The sequence below is a fragment of the Ascaphus truei genome, unplaced genomic scaffold (assembly GCF_040206685.1).
Source record: "Ascaphus truei isolate aAscTru1 unplaced genomic scaffold, aAscTru1.hap1 HAP1_SCAFFOLD_242, whole genome shotgun sequence".
In the NCBI taxonomy this organism is placed as follows: domain Eukaryota; kingdom Metazoa; phylum Chordata; class Amphibia; order Anura; family Ascaphidae; genus Ascaphus; species Ascaphus truei.
The window spans coordinates 392,545-408,609 of NW_027455345.1; the positions used below are offsets into that span (position 1 = coordinate 392,545).

Consider the following 16,065-nt stretch of genomic DNA (forward strand, 5'->3'; position numbering starts at 1 on the left):
AAATAAAAACACCCACAGCACCTGGTATTCCCAGGCAGTCTCCCAACCCAGTACTAATCAAGCCTCACCCTGCTTAGCTTCCGAGATCTGACGGGATCGGGCGCTTTCAAGGTAGTATGGCCGTAGGTGGAGATTGCTGTCTCATGATATCCTCTCATTCTTAAATCCATGAGCCTATATCTTGCTCCATGCATACACAGAGACTGAGAAAATGACAGGTGCACTCAAATGTACTATAGACGGAATTCTTGATGTCAGAATTCTATTTTGGAAGGTTGCATTGTGTTGAACTTTCAGAGGAAAAAACGATATATTTCTTTGCCACTGCGGGAAAAAAGTAGCAAGAAATGAAACATTTTCATTTGCTGCGAGGAATGCCATGTATATTTTCATTAGGGAAGCGAAAAATAAAAACCCCTACAGCACCTGGTATTCCCAGGCAGTCTCCCAACCCAGTACTAATCAAGCCTCACCCTGCTTAGCTTCCGAGATCTGACGGGATCGGGCGCTGTCAAGGTAGTATGGCCGTAGGTGGAGATTGCTGTCTCATGATATCCTCTCATTCTTAAATCCATGAGCCTATATCTTGCTCCATGCATACACAGAGACTGAGAAAATGACAGGTGCACTCAAATGTACTATAGACGGAATTCTTGATGTCAGAATTCTATTTTGGAAGGTTGCATTGTGTTGAACTTTCAGAGGAAAAAACGATATATTTCTTTGCCACTGCGGGAAAAAAGTAGCAAGAAATGAAACATTTTCATTTGCTGCGAGGAATGCCATGTATATTTTCATTAGGGAAGCGAAAAATAAAAACCCCTACAGCACCTGGTATTCCCAGGCAGTCTCCCAACCCAGTACTAATCAAGCCTCACCCTGCTTAGCTTCCGAGATCTGACGGGATCGGGCGCTGTCAAGGTAGTATGGCCGTAGGTGGAGATTGCTGTCTCATGATATCCTCTCATTCTTAAATCCATGAGCCTATATCTTGCTCCATGCATACACAGAGACTGAGAAAATGACAGGTGCACTCAAATGTACTATAGACGGAATTCTTGATGTCAGAATTCTATTTTGGAAGGTTGCATTGTGTTGAACTTTCAGAGGAAAAAACGATAGATTTCTTTGCCACTGCGGGAAAAAAGTAGTAAAAAATTTCAGAGGTGCCGATATTCAACCTCCTCCTGTTTGGATTTGAACTCACTATCTCTTCCAAGTATCAGCTTGAACACTGCACACCCCAACTCTGTGAGCCACAAGCTCACCATATAACATGCTGAGTGATCTGAGGCCTGTATGATATATTTCTAAATGACATGGGAGGCATAAGTGTATTATTGTGACCGTTAAAAAAATACATTCTTGAAGAATTACCTTAAATGGAGAAATTAAATCAGAGACTGAGAAAATGACAGGTGCACTCAAATATACTATAGACGGAATTCTTGATGTCAGAATTCTATTTTGGAAGGTTGCATTGTGTTGAACTTTCAGAGGAAAAAACAATATATTTCTTTGCCACTCCGGGAAAAAAGTAGCAAGAAATGAAACATTTTCATTTGCTGCGAGGAATGCCATGTATATTTTCATTAGGGAAGCGAAAAATAAAAACCCCTACAGCACCTGGTATTCCCAGGCAGTCTCCCAACCCAGTACTAATCAAGCCTCACCCTGCTTAGCTTCCGAGATCTGACGGGATCGGGCGCTTTCAAGGTAGTATGGCCGTAGGTGGAGATTGCTGTCTCATGATATCCTCTCATTCTTAAATCCATGAGCCTATATCTTGCTCCATGCATACACAGAGACTGAGAAAATGACAGGTGCACTCAAATGTACTATAGACGGAATTCTTGATGTCAGAATTCTATTTTGGAAGGTTGCATTGTGTTGAACTTTCTGAGGAAAAAACGATATATTTCTTTGCCACTGCGGGAAAAAAGTAGTAAAAAATGAAACATTTTCATTTGCTGCAAGGAATGCCATGTATATTTTCATTAGGGAAGCAAAAAATAAAAACACCCACAGCACCTGGTATTCCCAGGCAGTCTCCCAACCCAGTACTAATCAAGCCTCACCCTGCTTAGCTTCCGAGATCTGACGGGATCGGGCGCTTTCAAGGTAGTATGGCCGTAGGTGGAGATTGCTGTCTCATGATATCCTCTCATTCTTAAATCCATGAGCCTATATCTTGCTCCATGCATACACAGAGACTGAGAAAATGACAGGTGCACTCAAATGTACTATAGACGGAATTCTTGATGTCAGAATTCTATTTTGGAAGGTTGCATTGTGTTGAACTTTCAGAGGAAAAAACGATATATTTCTTTGCCACTGCGGGAAAAAAGTAGCAAGAAATGAAACATTTTCATTTGCTGCGAGGAATGCCATGTATATTTTCATTAGGGAAGCGAAAAATAAAAACCCCTACAGCACCTGGTATTCCCAGGCAGTCTCCCAACCCAGTACTAATCAAGCCTCACCCTGCTTAGCTTCCGAGATCTGACGGGATCGGGCGCTGTCAAGGTAGTATGGCCGTAGGTGGAGATTGCTGTCTCATGATATCCTCTCATTCTTAAATCCATGAGCCTATATCTTGCTCCATGCATACACAGAGACTGAGAAAATGACAGGTGCACTCAAATGTACTATAGACGGAATTCTTGATGTCAGAATTCTATTTTGGAAGGTTGCATTGTGTTGAACTTTCAGAGGAAAAAACGATATATTTCTTTGCCACTGCGGGAAAAAAGTAGCAAGAAATGAAACATTTTCATTTGCTGCGAGGAATGCCATGTATATTTTCATTAGGGAAGCGAAAAATAAAAACCCCTACAGCACCTGGTATTCCCAGGCAGTCTCCCAACCCAGTACTAATCAAGCCTCACCCTGCTTAGCTTCCGAGATCTGACGGGATCGGGCGCTGTCAAGGTAGTATGGCCGTAGGTGGAGATTGCTGTCTCATGATATCCTCTCATTCTTAAATCCATGAGCCTATATCTTGCTCCATGCATACACAGAGACTGAGAAAATGACAGGTGCACTCAAATGTACTATAGACGGAATTCTTGATGTCAGAATTCTATTTTGGAAGGTTGCATTGTGTTGAACTTTCAGAGGAAAAAACGATAGATTTCTTTGCCACTGCGGGAAAAAAGTAGCAAGAAATGAAACATTTTCATTTGCTGCGAGGAATGCCATGTATATTTTCATTAGGGAAGCGAAAAATAAAAACCCCTACAGCACCTGGTATTCCCAGGCAGTCTCCCAACCCAGTACTAATCAAGCCTCACCCTGCTTAGCTTCCGAGATCTGACGGGATCGGGCGCTGTCAAGGTAGTATGGCCGTAGGTGGAGATTGCTGTCTCATGATATCCTCTCATTCTTAAATCCATGAGCCTATATCTTGCTCCATGCATACACAGAGACTGAGAAAATGACAGGTGCACTCAAATGTACTATAGACGGAATTCTTGATGTCAGAATTCTATTTTGGAAGGTTGCATTGTGTTGAACTTTCAGAGGAAAAAACGATAGATTTCTTTGCCACTGCGGGAAAAAAGTAGTAAAAAAATTTCAGAGGTGCCTATATTCAACCTCCTCCTGTTTGGATTTGAACTCACTATCTCTTCCAAGTATCAGCTTGAACACTGCACACCCCAACTCTGTGAGCCACAAGCTCACCATATAACATGCTGAGTGTTCTGAGGCCTGTATGATATATTTCTAAATGACATGGGAGGCATAAGTGTATTATTGTGACCGTTAAAAAAATACATTCTTGAAGAATTACCTTAAATGGAGAAATTAAATCAGAGACTGAGAAAATGACAGGTGCACTCAAATATACTATAGACGGAATTCTTGATGTCAGAATTCTATTTTGGAAGGTTGCATTGTGTTGAACTTTCAGAGGAAAAAACAATATATTTCTTTGCCACTCCGGGAAAAAAGTAGCAAGAAATGAAACATTTTCATTTGCTGCGAGGAATGCCATGTATATTTTCATTAGGGAAGCGAAAAATAAAAACCCCTACAGCACCTGGTATTCCCAGGCAGTCTCCCAACCCAGTACTAATCAAGCCTCACCCTGCTTAGCTTCCGAGATCTGACGGGATCGGGCGCTTTCAAGGTAGTATGGCCGTAGGTGGAGATTACTGTCTCATGATATCCTCTCATTCTTAAATCCATGAGCCTATATCTTGCTCCATGCATACACAGAGACTGAGAAAATGACAGGTGCACTCAAATGTACTATAGACGGAATTCTTGATGTCAGAATTCTATTTTGGAAGGTTGCATTGTGTTGAACTTTCTGAGGAAAAAACGATATATTTCTTTGCCACTGCGGGAAAAAAGTAGTAAAAAATGAAACATTTTCATTTGCTGCAAGGAATGCCATGTATATTTTCATTAGGGAAGCAAAAAATAAAAACACCCACAGCACCTGGTATTCCCAGGCAGTCTCCCAACCCAGTACTAATCAAGCCTCACCCTGCTTAGCTTCCGAGATCTGACGGGATCGGGCGCTTTCAAGGTAGTATGGCCGTAGGTGGAGATTGCTGTCTCATGATATCCTCTCATTCTTAAATCCATGAGCCTATATCTTGCTCCATGCATACACAGAGACTGAGAAAATGACAGGTGCACTCAAATGTACTATAGACGGAATTCTTGATGTCAGAATTCTATTTTGGAAGGTTGCATTGTGTTGAACTTTCAGAGGAAAAAACGATATATTTCTTTGCCACTGCGGGAAAAAAGTAGCAAGAAATGAAACATTTTCATTTGCTGCGAGGAATGCCATGTATATTTTCATTAGGGAAGCGAAAAATAAAAACCCCTACAGCACCTGGTATTCCCAGGCAGTCTCCCAACCCAGTACTAATCAAGCCTCACCCTGCTTAGCTTCCGAGATCTGACGGGATCGGGCGCTGTCAAGGTAGTATGGCCGTAGGTGGAGATTGCTGTCTCATGATATCCTCTCATTCTTAAATCCATGAGCCTATATCTTGCTCCATGCATACACAGAGACTGAGAAAATGACAGGTGCACTCAAATGTACTATAGACGGAATTCTTGATGTCAGAATTCTATTTTGGAAGGTTGCATTGTGTTGAACTTTCAGAGGAAAAAACGATAGATTTCTTTGCCACTGCGGGAAAAAAGTAGCAAGAAATGAAACATTTTCATTTGCTGCGAGGAATGCCATGTATATTTTCATTAGGGAAGCGAAAAATAAAAACCCCTACAGCACCTGGTATTCCCAGGCAGTCTCCCAACCCAGTACTAATCAAGCCTCACCCTGCTTAGCTTCCGAGATCTGACGGGATCGGGCGCTGTCAAGGTAGTATGGCCGTAGGTGGAGATTGCTGTCTCATGATATCCTCTCATTCTTAAATCCATGAGCCTATATCTTGCTCCATGCATACACAGAGACTGAGAAAATGACAGGTGCACTCAAATGTACTATAGACGGAATTCTTGATGTCAGAATTCTATTTTGGAAGGTTGCATTGTGTTGAACTTTCAGAGGAAAAAACGATAGATTTCTTTGCCACTGCGGGAAAAAAGTAGTAAAAAAATTTCAGAGGTGCCTATATTCAACCTCCTCCTGTTTGGATTTGAACTCACTATCTCTTCCAAGTATCAGCTTGAACACTGCACACCCCAACTCTGTGAGCCACAAGCTCACCATATAACATGCTGAGTGTTCTGAGGCCTGTATGATATATTTCTAAATGACATGGGAGGCATAAGTGTATTATTGTGACCGTTAAAAAAATACATTCTTGAAGAATTACCTTAAATGGAGAAATTAAATCAGAGACTGAGAAAATGACAGGTGCACTCAAATATACTATAGACGGAATTCTTGATGTCAGAATTCTATTTTGGAAGGTTGCATTGTGTTGAACTTTCAGAGGAAAAAACAATATATTTCTTTGCCACTCCGGGAAAAAAGTAGCAAGAAATGAAACATTTTCATTTGCTGCGAGGAATGCCATGTATATTTTCATTAGGGAAGCGAAAAATAAAAACCCCTACAGCACCTGGTATTCCCAGGCAGTCTCCCAACCCAGTACTAATCAAGCCTCACCCTGCTTAGCTTCCGAGATCTGACGGGATCGGGCGCTTTCAAGGTAGTATGGCCGTAGGTGGAGATTACTGTCTCATGATATCCTCTCATTCTTAAATCCATGAGCCTATATCTTGCTCCATGCATACACAGAGACTGAGAAAATGACAGGTGCACTCAAATGTACTATAGACGGAATTCTTGATGTCAGAATTCTATTTTGGAAGGTTGCATTGTGTTGAACTTTCTGAGGAAAAAACGATATATTTCTTTGCCACTGCGGGAAAAAAGTAGTAAAAAATGAAACATTTTCATTTGCTGCAAGGAATGCCATGTATATTTTCATTAGGGAAGCAAAAAATAAAAACACCCACAGCACCTGGTATTCCCAGGCAGTCTCCCAACCCAGTACTAATCAAGCCTCACCCTGCTTAGCTTCCGAGATCTGACGGGATCGGGCGCTTTCAAGGTAGTATGGCCGTAGGTGGAGATTGCTGTCTCATGATATCCTCTCATTCTTAAATCCATGAGCCTATATCTTGCTCCATGCATACACAGAGACTGAGAAAATGACAGGTGCACTCAAATGTACTATAGACGGAATTCTTGATGTCAGAATTCTATTTTGGAAGGTTGCATTGTGTTGAACTTTCAGAGGAAAAAACGATATATTTCTTTGCCACTGCGGGAAAAAAGTAGCAAGAAATGAAACATTTTCATTTGCTGCGAGGAATGCCATGTATATTTTCATTAGGGAAGCGAAAAATAAAAACCCCTACAGCACCTGGTATTCCCAGGCAGTCTCCCAACCCAGTACTAATCAAGCCTCACCCTGCTTAGCTTCCGAGATCTGACGGGATCGGGCGCTGTCAAGGTAGTATGGCCGTAGGTGGAGATTGCTGTCTCATGATATCCTCTCATTCTTAAATCCATGAGCCTATATCTTGCTCCATGCATACACAGAGACTGAGAAAATGACAGGTGCACTCAAATGTACTATAGACGGAATTCTTGATGTCAGAATTCTATTTTGGAAGGTTGCATTGTGTTGAACTTTCAGAGGAAAAAACGATATATTTCTTTGCCACTGCGGGAAAAAAGTAACAAGAAATGAAACATTTTCATTTGCTGCGAGGAATGCCATGTATATTTTCATTAGGGAAGCGAAAAATAAAAACCCCTACAGCACCTGGTATTCCCAGGCAGTCTCCCAACCCAGTACTAATCAAGCCTCACCCTGCTTAGCTTCCGAGATCTGACGGGATCGGGCGCTGTCAAGGTAGTATGGCCGTAGGTGGAGATTGCTGTCTCATGATATCCTCTCATTCTTAAATCCATGAGCCTATATCTTGCTCCATGCATACACAGAGACTGAGAAAATGACAGGTGCACTCAAATGTACTATAGACGGAATTCTTGATGTCAGAATTCTATTTTGGAAGGTTGCATTGTGTTGAACTTTCAGAGGAAAAAACGATAGATTTCTTTGCCACTGCGGGAAAAAAGTAGTAAAAAATTTCAGAGGTGCCGATATTCAACCTCCTCCTGTTTGGATTTGAACTCACTATCTCTTCCAAGTATCAGCTTGAACACTGCACACCCCAACTCTGTGAGCCACAAGCTCACCATATAACATGCTGAGTGATCTGAGGCCTGTATGATATATTTCTAAATGACATGGGAGGCATAAGTGTATTATTGTGACCGTTAAAAAAATACATTCTTGAAGAATTACCTTAAATGGAGAAATTAAATCAGAGACTGAGAAAATGACAGGTGCACTCAAATATACTATAGACGGAATTCTTGATGTCAGAATTCTATTTTGGAAGGTTGCATTGTGTTGAACTTTCAGAGGAAAAAACAATATATTTCTTTGCCACTCCGGGAAAAAAGTAGCAAGAAATGAAACATTTTCATTTGCTGCGAGGAATGCCATGTATATTTTCATTAGGGAAGCGAAAAATAAAAACCCCTACAGCACCTGGTATTCCCAGGCAGTCTCCCAACCCAGTACTAATCAAGCCTCACCCTGCTTAGCTTCCGAGATCTGACGGGATCGGGCGCTTTCAAGGTAGTATGGCCGTAGGTGGAGATTGCTGTCTCATGATATCCTCTCATTCTTAAATCCATGAGCCTATATCTTGCTCCATGCATACACAGAGACTGAGAAAATGACAGGTGCACTCAAATGTACTATAGACGGAATTCTTGATGTCAGAATTCTATTTTGGAAGGTTGCATTGTGTTGAACTTTCAGAGGAAAAAACGATATATTTCTTTGCCACTGCGGGAAAAAAGTAGCAAGAAATGAAACATTTTCATTTGCTGCGAGGAATGCCATGTATATTTTCATTAGGGAAGCGAAAAATAAAAACCCCTACAGCACCTGGTATTCCCAGGCAGTCTCCCAACCCAGTACTAATCAAGCCTCACCCTGCTTAGCTTCCGAGATCTGACGGGATCGGGCGCTTTCAAGGTAGTATGGCCGTAGGTGGAGATTGCTGTCTCATGTTATCCTCTCATTCTTAAATCCATGAGCCTATATCTTGCTCCATGCATACACAGAGACTGAGAAAATGACAGGTGCACTCAAATGTACTATAGACGGAATTCTTGATGTCAGAATTCTATTTTGGAAGGTTGCATTGTGTTGAACTTTCAGAGGAAAAAACGATATATTTCTTTGCCACTGCGGGAAAAAAGTAGCAAGAAATGAAACATTTTCATTTGCTGCGAGGAATGCCATGTATATTTTCATTAGGGAAGCGAAAAATAAAAACCCCTACAGCACCTGGTATTCCCAGGCAGTCTCCCAACCCAGTACTAATCAAGCCTCACCCTGCTTAGCTTCCGAGATCTGACGGGATCGGGCGCTGTCAAGGTAGTATGGCCGTAGGTGGAGATTGCTGTCTCATGATATCCTCTCATTCTTAAATCCATGAGCCTATATCTTGCTCCATGCATACACAGAGACTGAGAAAATGACAGGTGCACTCAAATGTACTATAGACGGAATTCTTGATGTCAGAATTCTATTTTGGAAGGTTGCATTGTGTTGAACTTTCAGAGGAAAAAACGATATATTTCTTTGCCACTGCGGGAAAAAAGTAGCAAGAAATGAAACATTTTCATTTGCTGCGAGGAATGCCATGTATATTTTCATTAGGGAAGCGAAAAATAAAAACCCCTACAGCACCTGGTATTCCCAGGCAGTCTCCCAACCCAGTACTAATCAAGCCTCACCCTGCTTAGCTTCCGAGATCTGACGGGATCGGGCGCTGTCAAGGTAGTATGGCCGTAGGTGGAGATTGCTGTCTCATGATATCCTCTCATTCTTAAATCCATGAGCCTATATCTTGCTCCATGCATACACCTAGACTGAGAAAATGACAGGTGCACTCAAATGTACTATAGACGGAATTCTTGATGTCAGAATTCTATTTTGGAAGGTTGCATTGTGTTGAACTTTCAGAGGAAAAAACGATAGATTTCTTTGCCACTGCGGGAAAAAAGTAGCAAGAAATGAAACATTTTCATTTGCTGCGAGGAATGCCATGTATATTTTCATTAGGGAAGCGAAAAATAAAAACCCCTACAGCACCTGGTATTCCCAGGCAGTCTCCCAACCCAGTACTAATCAAGCCTCACCCTGCTTAGCTTCCGAGATCTGACGGGATCGGGCGCTGTCAAGGTAGTATGGCCGTAGGTGGAGATTGCTGTCTCATGATATCCTCTCATTCTTAAATCCATGAGCCTATATCTTGCTCCATGCATACACAGAGACTGAGAAAATGACAGGTGCACTCAAATGTACTATAGACGGAATTCTTGATGTCAGAATTCTATTTTGGAAGGTTGCATTGTGTTGAACTTTCAGAGGAAAAAACGATAGATTTCTTTGCCACTGCGGGAAAAAAGTAGCAAGAAATGAAACATTTTCATTTGCTGCGAGGAATGCCATGTATATTTTCATTAGGGAAGCGAAAAATAAAAACCCCTACAGCACCTGGTATTCCCAGGCAGTCTCCCAACCCAGTACTAATCAAGCCTCACCCTGCTTAGCTTCCGAGATCTGACGGGATCGGGCGCTGTCAAGGTAGTATGGCCGTAGGTGGAGATTGCTGTCTCATGATATCCTCTCATTCTTAAATCCATGAGCCTATATCTTGCTCCATGCATACACAGAGACTGAGAAAATGACAGGTGCACTCAAATGTACTATAGACGGAATTCTTGATGTCAGAATTCTATTTTGGAAGGTTGCATTGTGTTGAACTTTCAGAGGAAAAAACGATATATTTCTTTGCCACTGCGGGAAAAAAGTAGCAAGAAATGAAACATTTTCATTTGCTGCGAGGAATGCCATGTATATTTTCATTAGGGAAGCGAAAAATAAAAACCCCTACAGCACCTGGTATTCCCAGGCAGTCTCCCAACCCAGTACTAATCAAGCCTCACCCTGCTTAGCTTCCGAGATCTGACGGGATCGGGCGCTGTCAAGGTAGTATGGCCGTAGGTGGAGATTGCTGTCTCATGATATCCTCTCATTCTTAAATCCATGAGCCTATATCTTGCTCCATGCATACACAGAGACTGAGAAAATGACAGGTGCACTCAAATGTACTATAGACGGAATTCTTGATGTCAGAATTCTATTTTGGAAGGTTGCATTGTGTTGAACTTTCAGAGGAAAAAACGATAGATTTCTTTGCCACTGCGGGAAAAAAGTAGCAAGAAATGAAACATTTTCATTTGCTGCGAGGAATGCCATGTATATTTTCATTAGGGAAGCGAAAAATAAAAACCCCTACAGCACCTGGTATTCCCAGGCAGTCTCCCAACCCAGTACTAATCAAGCCTCACCCTGCTTAGCTTCCGAGATCTGACGGGATCGGGCGCTGTCAAGGTAGTATGGCCGTAGGTGGAGATTGCTGTCTCATGATATCCTCTCATTCTTAAATCCATGAGCCTATATCTTGCTCCATGCATACACAGAGACTGAGAAAATGACAGGTGCACTCAAATGTACTATAGACGGAATTCTTGATGTCAGAATTCTATTTTGGAAGGTTGCATTGTGTTGAACTTTCAGAGGAAAAAACGATATATTTCTTTGCCACTGCGGGAAAAAAGTAGCAAGAAATGAAACATTTTCATTTGCTGCGAGGAATGCCATGTATATTTTCATTAGGGAAGCGAAAAATAAAAACCCCTACAGCACCTGGTATTCCCAGGCAGTCTCCCAACCCAGTACTAATCAAGCCTCACCCTGCTTAGCTTCCGAGATCTGACGGGATCGGGCGCTGTCAAGGTAGTATGGCCGTAGGTGGAGATTGCTGTCTCATGATATCCTCTCATTCTTAAATCCATGAGCCTATATCTTGCTCCATGCATACACAGAGACTGAGAAAATGACAGGTGCACTCAAATGTACTATAGACGGAATTCTTGATGTCAGAATTCTATTTTGGAAGGTTGCATTGTGTTGAACTTTCAGAGGAAAAAACGATATATTTCTTTGCCACTGCGGGAAAAAAGTAGCAAGAAATGAAACATTTTCATTTGCTGCGAGGAATGCCATGTATATTTTCATTAGGGAAGCGAAAAATAAAAACCCCTACAGCACCTGGTATTCCCAGGCAGTCTCCCAACCCAGTACTAATCAAGCCTCACCCTGCTTAGCTTCCGAGATCTGACGGGATCGGGCGCTGTCAAGGTAGTATGGCCGTAGGTGGAGATTGCTGTCTCATGATATCCTCTCATTCTTAAATCCATGAGCCTATATCTTGCTCCATGCATACACAGAGACTGAGAAAATGACAGGTGCACTCAAATGTACTATAGACGGAATTCTTGATGTCAGAATTCTATTTTGGAAGGTTGCATTGTGTTGAACTTTCAGAGGAAAAAACGATAGATTTCTTTGCCACTGCGGGAAAAAAGTAGTAAAAAATTTCAGAGGTGCCGATATTCAACCTCCTCCTGTTTGGATTTGAACTCACTATCTCTTCCAAGTATCAGCTTGAACACTGCACACCCCAACTCTGTGAGCCACAAGCTCACCATATAACATGCTGAGTGATCTGAGGCCTGTATGATATATTTCTAAATGACATGGGAGGCATAAGTGTATTATTGTGACCGTTAAAAAAATACATTCTTGAAGAATTACCTTAAATGGAGAAATTAAATCAGAGACTGAGAAAATGACAGGTGCACTCAAATATACTATAGACGGAATTCTTGATGTCAGAATTCTATTTTGGAAGGTTGCATTGTGTTGAACTTTCAGAGGAAAAAACAATATATTTCTTTGCCACTCCGGGAAAAAAGTAGCAAGAAATGAAACATTTTCATTTGCTGCGAGGAATGCCATGTATATTTTCATTAGGGAAGCGAAAAATAAAAACCCCTACAGCACCTGGTATTCCCAGGCAGTCTCCCAACCCAGTACTAATCAAGCCTCACCCTGCTTAGCTTCCGAGATCTGACGGGATCGGGCGCTTTCAAGGTAGTATGGCCGTAGGTGGAGATTGCTGTCTCATGATATCCTCTCATTCTTAAATCCATGAGCCTATATCTTGCTCCATGCATACACAGAGACTGAGAAAATGACAGGTGCACTCAAATGTACTATAGACGGAATTCTTGATGTCAGAATTCTATTTTGGAAGGTTGCATTGTGTTGAACTTTCAGAGGAAAAAACGATATATTTCTTTGCCACTGCGGGAAAAAAGTAGCAAGAAATGAAACATTTTCATTTGCTGCGAGGAATGCCATGTATATTTTCATTAGGGAAGCGAAAAATAAAAACCCCTACAGCACCTGGTATTCCCAGGCAGTCTCCCAACCCAGTACTAATCAAGCCTCACCCTGCTTAGCTTCCGAGATCTGACGGGATCGGGCGCTTTCAAGGTAGTATGGCCGTAGGTGGAGATTGCTGTCTCATGATATCCTCTCATTCTTAAATCCATGAGCCTATATCTTGCTCCATGCATACACAGAGACTGAGAAAATGACAGGTGCACTCAAATGTACTATAGACGGAATTCTTGATGTCAGAATTCTATTTTGGAAGGTTGCATTGTGTTGAACTTTCAGAGGAAAAAACGATATATTTCTTTGCCACTGCGGGAAAAAAGTAGCAAGAAATGAAACATTTTCATTTGCTGCGAGGAATGCCATGTATATTTTCATTAGGGAAGCGAAAAATAAAAACCCCTACAGCACCTGGTATTCCCAGGCAGTCTCCCAACCCAGTACTAATCAAGCCTCACCCTGCTTAGCTTCCGAGATCTGACGGGATCGGGCGCTGTCAAGGTAGTATGGCCGTAGGTGGAGATTGCTGTCTCATGATATCCTCTCATTCTTAAATCCATGAGCCTATATCTTGCTCCATGCATACACAGAGACTGAGAAAATGACAGGTGCACTCAAATGTACTATAGACGGAATTCTTGATGTCAGAATTCTATTTTGGAAGGTTGCATTGTGTTGAACTTTCAGAGGAAAAAACGATATATTTCTTTGCCACTGCGGGAAAAAAGTAGCAAGAAATGAAACATTTTCATTTGCTGCGAGGAATGCCATGTATATTTTCATTAGGGAAGCGAAAAATAAAAACCCCTACAGCACCTGGTATTCCCAGGCAGTCTCCCAACCCAGTACTAATCAAGCCTCACCCTGCTTAGCTTCCGAGATCTGACGGGATCGGGCGCTGTCAAGGTAGTATGGCCGTAGGTGGAGATTGCTGTCTCATGATATCCTCTCATTCTTAAATCCATGAGCCTATATCTTGCTCCATGCATACACCTAGACTGAGAAAATGACAGGTGCACTCAAATGTACTATAGACGGAATTCTTGATGTCAGAATTCTATTTTGGAAGGTTGCATTGTGTTGAACTTTCAGAGGAAAAAACGATAGATTTCTTTGCCACTGCGGGAAAAAAGTAGCAAGAAATGAAACATTTTCATTTGCTGCGAGGAATGCCATGTATATTTTCATTAGGGAAGCGAAAAATAAAAACCCCTACAGCACCTGGTATTCCCAGGCAGTCTCCCAACCCAGTACTAATCAAGCCTCACCCTGCTTAGCTTCCGAGATCTGACGGGATCGGGCGCTGTCAAGGTAGTATGGCCGTAGGTGGAGATTGCTGTCTCATGATATCCTCTCATTCTTAAATCCATGAGCCTATATCTTGCTCCATGCATACACAGAGACTGAGAAAATGACAGGTGCACTCAAATGTACTATAGACGGAATTCTTGATGTCAGAATTCTATTTTGGAAGGTTGCATTGTGTTGAACTTTCAGAGGAAAAAACGATAGATTTCTTTGCCACTGCGGGAAAAAAGTAGCAAGAAATGAAACATTTTCATTTGCTGCGAGGAATGCCATGTATATTTTCATTAGGGAAGCGAAAAATAAAAACCCCTACAGCACCTGGTATTCCCAGGCAGTCTCCCAACCCAGTACTAATCAAGCCTCACCCTGCTTAGCTTCCGAGATCTGACGGGATCGGGCGCTGTCAAGGTAGTATGGCCGTAGGTGGAGATTGCTGTCTCATGATATCCTCTCATTCTTAAATCCATGAGCCTATATCTTGCTCCATGCATACACAGAGACTGAGAAAATGACAGGTGCACTCAAATGTACTATAGACGGAATTCTTGATGTCAGAATTCTATTTTGGAAGGTTGCATTGTGTTGAACTTTCAGAGGAAAAAACGATATATTTCTTTGCCACTGCGGGAAAAAAGTAGCAAGAAATGAAACATTTTCATTTGCTGCGAGGAATGCCATGTATATTTTCATTAGGGAAGCGAAAAATAAAAACCCCTACAGCACCTGGTATTCCCAGGCAGTCTCCCAACCCAGTACTAATCAAGCCTCACCCTGCTTAGCTTCCGAGATCTGACGGGATCGGGCGCTGTCAAGGTAGTATGGCCGTAGGTGGAGATTGCTGTCTCATGATATCCTCTCATTCTTAAATCCATGAGCCTATATCTTGCTCCATGCATACACAGAGACTGAGAAAATGACAGGTGCACTCAAATGTACTATAGACGGAATTCTTGATGTCAGAATTCTATTTTGGAAGGTTGCATTGTGTTGAACTTTCAGAGGAAAAAACGATAGATTTCTTTGCCACTGCGGGAAAAAAGTAGCAAGAAATGAAACATTTTCATTTGCTGCGAGGAATGCCATGTATATTTTCATTAGGGAAGCGAAAAATAAAAACCCCTACAGCACCTGGTATTCCCAGGCAGTCTCCCAACCCAGTACTAATCAAGCCTCACCCTGCTTAGCTTCCGAGATCTGACGGGATCGGGCGCTGTCAAGGTAGTATGGCCGTAGGTGGAGATTGCTGTCTCATGATATCCTCTCATTCTTAAATCCATGAGCCTATATCTTGCTCCATGCATACACAGAGACTGAGAAAATGACAGGTGCACTCAAATGTACTATAGACGGAATTCTTGATGTCAGAATTCTATTTTGGAAGGTTGCATTGTGTTGAACTTTCAGAGGAAAAAACGATAGATTTCTTTGCCACTGCGGGAAAAAAGTAGTAAAAAAATTTCAGAGGTGCCTATATTCAACCTCCTCCTGTTTGGATTTGAACTCACTATCTCTTCCAAGTATCAGCTTGAACACTGCACACCCCAACTCTGTGAGCCACAAGCTCACCATATAACATGCTGAGTGTTCTGAGGCCTGTATGATATATTTCTAAATGACATGGGAGGCATAAGTGTATTATTGTGACCGTTAAAAAAATACATTCTTGAAGAATTACCTTAAATGGAGAAATTAAATCAGAGACTGAGAAAATGACAGGTGCACTCAAATATACTATAGACGGAATTCTTGATGTCAGAATTCTATTTTGGAAGGTTGCATTGTGTTGAACTTTCAGAGGAAAAAACAATATATTTCTTTGCCACTCCGGGAAAAAAGTAGCAAGAAATGAAACATT

At 41.8% G+C, this 16,065-nt stretch overlaps 34 non-coding genes across 34 annotated transcripts; all 34 read right to left on the reverse strand.

Annotated features, from left to right (window-relative positions):
- Positions 1 to 9: 9 nt before the first annotated feature.
- On the reverse strand, positions 10 to 128 carry LOC142480665 (5S ribosomal RNA). Its single transcript, XR_012795158.1, has one exon. It is a non-coding gene; the product is annotated as a 5S ribosomal RNA (ribosomal RNA).
- Positions 129 to 414: 286 nt separating this feature from the next.
- LOC142479971 (5S ribosomal RNA) lies at positions 415 to 533 on the reverse strand. The gene has a single exon (XR_012794633.1). It is a non-coding gene; the product is annotated as a 5S ribosomal RNA (ribosomal RNA).
- Positions 534 to 819: 286 nt separating this feature from the next.
- LOC142479972 (5S ribosomal RNA) lies at positions 820 to 938 on the reverse strand. The gene has a single exon (XR_012794634.1). It is a non-coding gene; the product is annotated as a 5S ribosomal RNA (ribosomal RNA).
- Positions 939 to 1,614: 676 nt separating this feature from the next.
- LOC142480950 (5S ribosomal RNA) lies at positions 1,615 to 1,733 on the reverse strand. Its single transcript, XR_012795430.1, has one exon. It is a non-coding gene; the product is annotated as a 5S ribosomal RNA (ribosomal RNA).
- A 286-nt stretch (positions 1,734 to 2,019) lies between these two features.
- On the reverse strand, positions 2,020 to 2,138 carry LOC142480666 (5S ribosomal RNA). The gene has a single exon (XR_012795159.1). It is a non-coding gene; the product is annotated as a 5S ribosomal RNA (ribosomal RNA).
- A 286-nt stretch (positions 2,139 to 2,424) lies between these two features.
- LOC142479973 (5S ribosomal RNA) lies at positions 2,425 to 2,543 on the reverse strand. The gene has a single exon (XR_012794635.1). It is a non-coding gene; the product is annotated as a 5S ribosomal RNA (ribosomal RNA).
- A 286-nt stretch (positions 2,544 to 2,829) lies between these two features.
- LOC142479974 (5S ribosomal RNA) lies at positions 2,830 to 2,948 on the reverse strand. Its single transcript, XR_012794636.1, has one exon. It is a non-coding gene; the product is annotated as a 5S ribosomal RNA (ribosomal RNA).
- Positions 2,949 to 3,234: 286 nt separating this feature from the next.
- On the reverse strand, positions 3,235 to 3,353 carry LOC142479975 (5S ribosomal RNA). The gene has a single exon (XR_012794637.1). It is a non-coding gene; the product is annotated as a 5S ribosomal RNA (ribosomal RNA).
- Positions 3,354 to 4,030: 677 nt separating this feature from the next.
- LOC142480951 (5S ribosomal RNA) lies at positions 4,031 to 4,149 on the reverse strand. The gene has a single exon (XR_012795431.1). It is a non-coding gene; the product is annotated as a 5S ribosomal RNA (ribosomal RNA).
- A 286-nt stretch (positions 4,150 to 4,435) lies between these two features.
- On the reverse strand, positions 4,436 to 4,554 carry LOC142480667 (5S ribosomal RNA). Its single transcript, XR_012795160.1, has one exon. It is a non-coding gene; the product is annotated as a 5S ribosomal RNA (ribosomal RNA).
- Positions 4,555 to 4,840: 286 nt separating this feature from the next.
- Positions 4,841 to 4,959, reverse strand: LOC142479977 (5S ribosomal RNA). Its single transcript, XR_012794639.1, has one exon. It is a non-coding gene; the product is annotated as a 5S ribosomal RNA (ribosomal RNA).
- A 286-nt stretch (positions 4,960 to 5,245) lies between these two features.
- LOC142479978 (5S ribosomal RNA) lies at positions 5,246 to 5,364 on the reverse strand. The gene has a single exon (XR_012794640.1). It is a non-coding gene; the product is annotated as a 5S ribosomal RNA (ribosomal RNA).
- A 677-nt stretch (positions 5,365 to 6,041) lies between these two features.
- Positions 6,042 to 6,160, reverse strand: LOC142480952 (5S ribosomal RNA). The gene has a single exon (XR_012795432.1). It is a non-coding gene; the product is annotated as a 5S ribosomal RNA (ribosomal RNA).
- A 286-nt stretch (positions 6,161 to 6,446) lies between these two features.
- On the reverse strand, positions 6,447 to 6,565 carry LOC142480669 (5S ribosomal RNA). Its single transcript, XR_012795162.1, has one exon. It is a non-coding gene; the product is annotated as a 5S ribosomal RNA (ribosomal RNA).
- A 286-nt stretch (positions 6,566 to 6,851) lies between these two features.
- On the reverse strand, positions 6,852 to 6,970 carry LOC142479979 (5S ribosomal RNA). Its single transcript, XR_012794641.1, has one exon. It is a non-coding gene; the product is annotated as a 5S ribosomal RNA (ribosomal RNA).
- Positions 6,971 to 7,256: 286 nt separating this feature from the next.
- Positions 7,257 to 7,375, reverse strand: LOC142479980 (5S ribosomal RNA). The gene has a single exon (XR_012794642.1). It is a non-coding gene; the product is annotated as a 5S ribosomal RNA (ribosomal RNA).
- Positions 7,376 to 8,051: 676 nt separating this feature from the next.
- LOC142480953 (5S ribosomal RNA) lies at positions 8,052 to 8,170 on the reverse strand. Its single transcript, XR_012795433.1, has one exon. It is a non-coding gene; the product is annotated as a 5S ribosomal RNA (ribosomal RNA).
- Positions 8,171 to 8,456: 286 nt separating this feature from the next.
- LOC142480954 (5S ribosomal RNA) lies at positions 8,457 to 8,575 on the reverse strand. Its single transcript, XR_012795434.1, has one exon. It is a non-coding gene; the product is annotated as a 5S ribosomal RNA (ribosomal RNA).
- A 286-nt stretch (positions 8,576 to 8,861) lies between these two features.
- On the reverse strand, positions 8,862 to 8,980 carry LOC142479981 (5S ribosomal RNA). Its single transcript, XR_012794643.1, has one exon. It is a non-coding gene; the product is annotated as a 5S ribosomal RNA (ribosomal RNA).
- A 286-nt stretch (positions 8,981 to 9,266) lies between these two features.
- LOC142479982 (5S ribosomal RNA) lies at positions 9,267 to 9,385 on the reverse strand. Its single transcript, XR_012794644.1, has one exon. It is a non-coding gene; the product is annotated as a 5S ribosomal RNA (ribosomal RNA).
- A 286-nt stretch (positions 9,386 to 9,671) lies between these two features.
- LOC142479983 (5S ribosomal RNA) lies at positions 9,672 to 9,790 on the reverse strand. The gene has a single exon (XR_012794645.1). It is a non-coding gene; the product is annotated as a 5S ribosomal RNA (ribosomal RNA).
- Positions 9,791 to 10,076: 286 nt separating this feature from the next.
- LOC142479984 (5S ribosomal RNA) lies at positions 10,077 to 10,195 on the reverse strand. Its single transcript, XR_012794646.1, has one exon. It is a non-coding gene; the product is annotated as a 5S ribosomal RNA (ribosomal RNA).
- Positions 10,196 to 10,481: 286 nt separating this feature from the next.
- Positions 10,482 to 10,600, reverse strand: LOC142479985 (5S ribosomal RNA). Its single transcript, XR_012794647.1, has one exon. It is a non-coding gene; the product is annotated as a 5S ribosomal RNA (ribosomal RNA).
- Positions 10,601 to 10,886: 286 nt separating this feature from the next.
- LOC142479986 (5S ribosomal RNA) lies at positions 10,887 to 11,005 on the reverse strand. The gene has a single exon (XR_012794648.1). It is a non-coding gene; the product is annotated as a 5S ribosomal RNA (ribosomal RNA).
- Positions 11,006 to 11,291: 286 nt separating this feature from the next.
- On the reverse strand, positions 11,292 to 11,410 carry LOC142479988 (5S ribosomal RNA). Its single transcript, XR_012794650.1, has one exon. It is a non-coding gene; the product is annotated as a 5S ribosomal RNA (ribosomal RNA).
- Positions 11,411 to 11,696: 286 nt separating this feature from the next.
- On the reverse strand, positions 11,697 to 11,815 carry LOC142479989 (5S ribosomal RNA). The gene has a single exon (XR_012794651.1). It is a non-coding gene; the product is annotated as a 5S ribosomal RNA (ribosomal RNA).
- A 676-nt stretch (positions 11,816 to 12,491) lies between these two features.
- LOC142480955 (5S ribosomal RNA) lies at positions 12,492 to 12,610 on the reverse strand. Its single transcript, XR_012795435.1, has one exon. It is a non-coding gene; the product is annotated as a 5S ribosomal RNA (ribosomal RNA).
- A 286-nt stretch (positions 12,611 to 12,896) lies between these two features.
- LOC142480956 (5S ribosomal RNA) lies at positions 12,897 to 13,015 on the reverse strand. Its single transcript, XR_012795436.1, has one exon. It is a non-coding gene; the product is annotated as a 5S ribosomal RNA (ribosomal RNA).
- A 286-nt stretch (positions 13,016 to 13,301) lies between these two features.
- LOC142479990 (5S ribosomal RNA) lies at positions 13,302 to 13,420 on the reverse strand. Its single transcript, XR_012794652.1, has one exon. It is a non-coding gene; the product is annotated as a 5S ribosomal RNA (ribosomal RNA).
- A 286-nt stretch (positions 13,421 to 13,706) lies between these two features.
- LOC142479991 (5S ribosomal RNA) lies at positions 13,707 to 13,825 on the reverse strand. Its single transcript, XR_012794653.1, has one exon. It is a non-coding gene; the product is annotated as a 5S ribosomal RNA (ribosomal RNA).
- Positions 13,826 to 14,111: 286 nt separating this feature from the next.
- LOC142479992 (5S ribosomal RNA) lies at positions 14,112 to 14,230 on the reverse strand. The gene has a single exon (XR_012794654.1). It is a non-coding gene; the product is annotated as a 5S ribosomal RNA (ribosomal RNA).
- Positions 14,231 to 14,516: 286 nt separating this feature from the next.
- Positions 14,517 to 14,635, reverse strand: LOC142479993 (5S ribosomal RNA). The gene has a single exon (XR_012794655.1). It is a non-coding gene; the product is annotated as a 5S ribosomal RNA (ribosomal RNA).
- A 286-nt stretch (positions 14,636 to 14,921) lies between these two features.
- Positions 14,922 to 15,040, reverse strand: LOC142479994 (5S ribosomal RNA). The gene has a single exon (XR_012794656.1). It is a non-coding gene; the product is annotated as a 5S ribosomal RNA (ribosomal RNA).
- Positions 15,041 to 15,326: 286 nt separating this feature from the next.
- Positions 15,327 to 15,445, reverse strand: LOC142479995 (5S ribosomal RNA). Its single transcript, XR_012794657.1, has one exon. It is a non-coding gene; the product is annotated as a 5S ribosomal RNA (ribosomal RNA).
- Between the last annotated feature and the right edge of the window lie 620 nt (positions 15,446 to 16,065).